This window comes from Tupaia chinensis, unplaced genomic scaffold (assembly GCF_000334495.1).
Source record: "Tupaia chinensis unplaced genomic scaffold, TupChi_1.0 Scaffold000113_1, whole genome shotgun sequence".
Taxonomy (NCBI): domain Eukaryota; kingdom Metazoa; phylum Chordata; class Mammalia; order Scandentia; family Tupaiidae; genus Tupaia; species Tupaia belangeri.
In genome coordinates, this window is record NW_006159577.1 from 6,059,490 (window position 1) to 6,066,334 (window position 6,845).

Here is a 6,845-nt window from a genome sequence, read left to right on the forward strand (position 1 = left end):
TGCTGGTCTGGCTCCTGCCATTATTTTTGAAGGACCTGAGCCATAGAAAACCAAGACTCTGGTTTTCTGAATGAACATTTCTAATATTCAACTTGGTGGTTTCCTGTCACAAAAGCACAGACTCCATGAATTCTGATTGTTCTGCAATGTGGATCTTTCTTTTCCGGTTAAACATCCTCATTCCCTTTGATTGCAACATTTGATCTTCCATGCTCAGAATCTGTAAATTCTCTGAACAGTTTATTTTCAGAGATTATAACTAGCCTTTCATTTTCCAATCTGAGGAAAACCAAGTGGAAAGTGTGGGTTTTCTGCAGGATTTTTTTTTTTTCTTTTTCCTGTTTGCCTTCATATTTACTTGAGAATTGTGATAGATGGAGCTCAGAGGGAAGGATTTCTCAGGCAGACTGTTGCTTCTAGAACATGCTTGTTCTCAGGACGTTGGTGGATAAAATCCTACTACCATTGTGTGAACATGTAGATATTACCATCTGGCCACCATACCAATGGCATCTGTGATCCCAACCCAAGATTTGAGAGAAAATTTTGGCAGAATCTGAGCTTGGCTTCCTCCATGAAGACCACTTCACAATCCTCCCTCCTATCCCTCACCTTCCTTCCCTGACCAGAGTTGGAGGGAACAGAAGAGGAGAAACACATAGTAGGCATATTGCTCACAGCTCTGTTGTTAAGGTGCTGGCAGGATTGCTCTCCCACTGAAGGCTCTAGGAGAGGATCCTGTCTTTTCCAGCTGCTGGTACCTCAAGTGTTCCTTAGTTTGAAGCTGTATCCCTTTAGTCTCTGCCTATGTTTTCAACTGGTCTTTTTCTCTTCTCTTTCTCATAAGGACACTTGTCTTTGGGTTTAAGGTCTGTGTAATCTAGGATGATCTCATGACGCTTTTCCCAATAGGGTCACATTTACAGGTTCTGGGGATTAGGGTGTATCTTTTGGGGAGGCACTTTTCAACCCTCTATTTCCCCCACCCCCATATAAGTCATGCAGAAGGCACTGAGTTTCTGAGGTTTACAGTCTCCATTTGAAAGAGTAAATCTTTGGCTGGATTGGGTTTTGGTTTTTTCAAGGAGACATTCAAGAGCCAGAACTGTCTCATGCCCCCTCCCTCCCACCCTACCCACTCCATCTTCAGGAAGAGGAGATGTAAGACTTTGACTCCTTGCTAGTCTGTGCTGCTTGTTCTGATGTGGAGCCTCTTTTCTAAAGAACAGGCCCAAACATCTGTGTTAGACTTTTGGATATGCAAATGAAAAAATACCTTCTTAACAACTTACTACTTCATAGCACATTAATTAATTATTTATGTGTAAAGAGTTTGGAAAATGTCTAATTTTCTTCAGCTAGTATTTGAATTGGGTTAATCATCAATGGAAGAATATCCTTCTCTTTTTCTAAGATGGTTCCTTTTGCTCTGGGTCAAATCAAAGTCCTTTTTTTTTCTTTTTTTTTGGAGAGATTTTTTTGCTATAGGGCACGTGTGCTCACCAGACAGACAGAGAGAGACATAGAGGCAGAAAGTGAGAAATCACCCCCCAGGAGGGATGGTCACGCCGCAATCCCTTCTCCTCCATTCTCCTCTCGGGATCTTGGGCACACACGCACACGCACCCGGTGTGAGTTTTAAGCCACCGGATCCGGGATGCGAACTGTGGTCGACTACGTGGGAGTCCAGCGACATAGCCATTACGCTAACTGCTGGCTCCCAAGTCAAAGTCCTTTCACCAGTGACATTCTCAGTATACCTCAGATGCAAGGCAGGCAGTTTTTTTTGTTTGTTTGTTTTGAGAAGCTATTACTTTTTGCTTGTTTCCTTCATCATCTTATTTAGTAATTTTTTGTTTGACCTAAGTCAAGTCCCCACAGTACCTAATCAACTATTAAATAGGTTTTCAAAGTGTGGTTCCTGAAGAATCCCCTGGAGCCACCTGGGATCTGCCCTAGAAATAAATAGACCTGAGTCTACCATCTCACTCTCACTTAAGAATCTGAATTTTCATTCTTTATAGTATAAAGAGACACAGTAGAACTGATTATAATTGTAAGACATGGTTCTGACCCCTTCACTAACTGGCTAGTGATCTCAAATATGTCACTTTGACTTTTCTAGCTTCAGCATGCCCATCTCGCATTGATCTAACAGTGACAACCCTCCTGTATGTCTATTAAAAAAATCTCATGCTTCCTGTGACCCTAAGGCTCATTTCCAGCTCTAAAATTAAAATTTTATGATTAATATTTTTACCTCACTACTTACCAAACTAATTTGAAAGTAGGAAATAGATCACCTACTAAGCTAGCCATTATTATCTATGCATTTAGTCCTTTCCATAAAGCTGGTATTTATAAATTGCAACTTGGAGCTCCAAGTGGTTTTAGTTGGAAAAAAATATTGACTGTCCTTATCTGGTTTTAGCTAATCCACTTCTGCACCTGGGTCTGTTATATCTGAGATGGTTTCTCATAAGCAGGGAGTTGTCTAAAATTTTAGTGGGAAGCAACTACATTAATCGGTATACTTAATAACGTCCTTAATAACACCCCCTCGAATCTTAATAAAATTGTATGGCTTGAAAACACAAAGTCCAAAATAGATGTTTCTAGTTTGGCACCTCTAGCTGGGGGAGAATTTCTTCTTCAAGCTGTGCATGAGGCTTCCTCCCTCCCTGATCTCACCTCAGAGTACATGTTTATGACCTGTAAGGGGATGAGAAGAGAGAAAGAAGATGGCGTCAGAGACTGTATGATCCTAACCAAACTGCAAAGGTTGTTGAGAATGTGGCTAGGAAGAGGAAACAGGTTTAGAGAGTATGTGGTGTTATCTCTGCCATAGGAACTCTGCTTCTTGCTTTAGAGGATGAAGAAACAGAGGCCAGGTGATTAGCCTTAGCCCTTATGGTATAGCTAGGTAGATTTCAAAATAAAATGTGTAATTTTGATTGTGTTCCCGAAGACATTGACCCAAGCTTTCCTTGTCATCATTCTATACAACAGTTACATTATTTAACCCAAGACCGTGGTTTTATTTCTTACTTTGCATCATGTGCTCCCAGTTCCTCATGGGAATAAAGGAGGAAATAGTTTGGGTGACAGAAAATCTCTACTCATTGAGGCCTATACTTCATTGGAAAGAGTATTTAACTACAACTTGAGAGGTTGGAAGGGATATACTTATACTAATTGTCAACATCTATTAGGTGCCTCCTATATACTCAGCACCATGATAGGTATGCTTTAGATTTAACTCATTTAATCCTCTCATATAATCTTCAAGATTCACTCTTACTGTTTCCAAGTGATTTTTGAAGAAAAGATCAATTAAATTTACTTTTAAGGTGATTTCTTTCAGAAAAATCATCATTTGGATGAATAAGTTCTGATGAGTTTATGGAAACATTGGGCCTGTGACCATAGAGCCTCATCTCAAGAGGCTTGCTGGTGGCTGGGGACTGGCCTGTCATCACTTCTGCTAGCAAATGGGGTTCCATTGTTGCCTGCTCAGCTGGCAGCAGTTGCAGGCAGAATGTTGGGGAATCTCCCTGCTTACCTAAGTGGACAGTCTCTATAAGACACCGGCATTTGATAGAAAGTGAACAAATATGGAAGATTTACTGCTGAGTGAAGCAATCAATAAGAGAGACATTGTATATCCCCACTTAATATATATTGAATGCACTCTATGGCATAAACTGAAAGATTGGAGGATATAGAAGCATGGATAACTCTACAGATACTGGAGATAGTGTGTGTGTGTGGGGGGAAGAAAGTGGGGAACGGTGAGAGGAAGGCAATCAAGGAGAAAAATAGAGAGACAAGACATTTAATGAACACGGAAATGGAGAGTTATCTTTTGATACTGTGTATGATATCTTCTACTAGACTAGTGTGTAGTGTATTTATACTGGGCAAATTTATTTTACAAGCTGTGGTGATATACAGTGATTGAATGTATAAAATATAGTAAAATAAATAATAAAAATAAATAAGAATAATAAAAATTGAAGTCTCTTGGAATCTTATGTTTTAGGAAGCTTTGCTTTTGGGAGAAAAATTGATTGAAGAAAGAGTGATTACAATGGCTGGGAAGAGTGGTGTTTTGGGCTCAGACACATTCAGAGATGAAATTACAATAGCATCTATAAATATCCTTTCTTCTCCAAGAAGGGGCACTCCTGAGTCTGCTCTTTCTCCAGAGTAAAATGTGAACTCTATATTAATTTTACTCAGATTTGTCCTACAATAAAGTATTTGGTTAAAGGGATGATTAGTACCTCCCTCTTCCCTCCACAGCTCTAGAAATGGCCTTAAAGATAAGTTTTTCAGGACCAGCAGTTAGTGTAATGGCTATGTTGCTGAACTCCCATGTAGTCAACCACGGTTCACATCCTGGACCTGGTGGCTTAAAACTCACACCGGGCACATGTGCGTGCGTGCCCAAGATCCAGGGAGGAGAATGGAGGAGAAGGGATTGCGGTGTGGCCATCCCACCTGGGGGTGATTTCTCGCTTTCTGTCTCTCTGTCTCTCTCTATCTGGTGAGCCACACGCGCCATATGGCAAAAACTTCTCCCCCCCAAAAAAAGATAAGTTTTTCAGGAAATTCAACATGGCTACAGTGGATTGATGTTGGGAATCAACAAACTTTTAAAATGGACACTTAGTCTTTAGAAAATGGGCACTAGTGTGGTTGGCAGGTGGTGTGGTGGTTAAGGGCACTGGATTCCCACATGGCTGATTGTGGTTTGAGTCCTGGACCTGGCAACATGCTTTCTCGCTTTCCTTTTCCTTAACTCTCTCTGGTCAAATTAAAATAATAATACTAATTATAATAAAAAATTGAATTAAATAAATGATTATTTTTTAAAAATGGGCACTGTTATCTCATGAATGTCCTTATTTGAGGTGGACATTCAAAAATAATTTTAGAATAGATCTTCATGAGAAATTTATGCCATCAAGACTACAGGAGCCATTTCCCCACACTTCGAAGAGTCTGTTTAGTGAGGGCAAAATCCCCAAGGCTTACAGGGCAGGTCAGAATCTCTATTGATTGCTTTATTAATTACAATCTTTATTTCAGTAAATAATTAGTATTTCAAAGAAAAGAGACTAAAGTGAAAAAGTATTTAAGATACACAATCATATGTTTTAGTTCCTGAAATGTAGATTAAAAATGTCTTGAGTTCTGGAACCAGTAGTTAGCGTAATGGCTATGTCGCTGGACTCCCACGTAGTCGACCGCGGTTCGTGTCCTGGACCCGATGACTTAAGCTCACGCTGGGCACGTGTGCGTGCCTGCCCAAGATCCCGAGAGGAGAATGGAGGAGAAGGGATTGCGGCATGGCCATACCCCCTGGGGGGTGATTTCTCACTTTCTGTCTTTCTGTCTCTCTCTGTCTGTCTGGCGAGTGCACTGCCCTATAGCAAAAACCTCTCCAAAGAAAGGAAAAAAAAAATGTCTTGGTTCCATTCAATTTTCCAGAGGAGGGAGGAAAAAGGCAACATAGTAAATGCTTTGAAGCCCTTTTAGGAGGATATACCAAAATTGAGCAGATGCTTTTTTTTTTTTTTTTTTTTTCCCTAGTGTTTTATTTTATTATAAATTTTTTTTTTCTCAACACAACACACATATGAATTTTCCATCCAAAATACACTGTGCATTGGCTCAATCAAGCACATCAACATATATGTTCTCAGCAAATGATTTCCCAATTTTTGTGTCCTGCATACCTTGCCTTTTGTTTTGCCATCCTAGGTTCCCCATCCCCACCCTCTGCCATGTCCCATCTTCCTCCTCCATTGTCCCTGACATTCATGATTGCCCTCAATGGCTTCCGCCCCCCCCCATTCAATTGTTCTACCAATGAACTCAATTAGTCTAAGTATATCCACTAGCTAGCACAGCTGACATATCCTTACACATGTATCCAAATCTGATCCTAGGCATAAACCCCAGGGAGTAGAATGAACATATTATAAAGTAGACCCCAGTTGTGTCCATACAACTCTCTTCAGTCATCAAATGTGCATTTTTTTTTCCTCCTGCTTATTACTTTTTTTATATTAAATTATATTGCCTAACACTCATTCCCTGAGTATCATCACAACACACCAAGTGTAGTTTCCCATCTAGGATAAACTACATAGTGTCTTAATCAAGCATGTCGTCACCAATACTGTTCCATTTCTACTTTCATACATATAAATATGTTTTTTATCCTATGTTTGACCCTCAGCCCTTTCCCCCTCTCCCAATTACTCTATCTCTGCTATAGACAGCTATCCTCCAGAGGGGTCATTGAAAATGCGATACCTGCGAGTAGAGGGAGAGGGGTCACGAGTCCAAAGTTTTTAACAATAGGGAAAATAGATTCCATTCAAGGTTGGATCAAGTGTGGGTCTCGTGCAGTTCCGCAACTGTAGGTGAGTCTCCATGGAATACAGTTTCAGGAAAGCAGTTCTGGTAAGCAGAGTTGACCATCAGTTGATGTGGCACAGCGGCCATCTTGTGGTTAGCAGGAGTGGTGTTGTGGAGGTCTGCAGCGTGACTTATCCTCGGGTGTCTGGCTTCCCTAAGAATGGCAGGGTAGTTCCTGTTCTTGCCTGAGGTAATGCAGGGCTGGTATCCATCATCTTCTCACTGTCCATAGGTAGATAAAATCCTTCTCTACAGTGTATTTCTCAGTTGGTTTAAGGCAGTTAAAGGTTCTTTCTGTTGCTTATAGTTGCAAATTCTTATTCCTTCTCTTCAGCTTCAGCTTGCTGGCCCAGAGGCCGCCCGCCTCCTGCCGCCGCCGGCTTAGCAGGGCTCTGGGGGGGGGGCACGCAGAG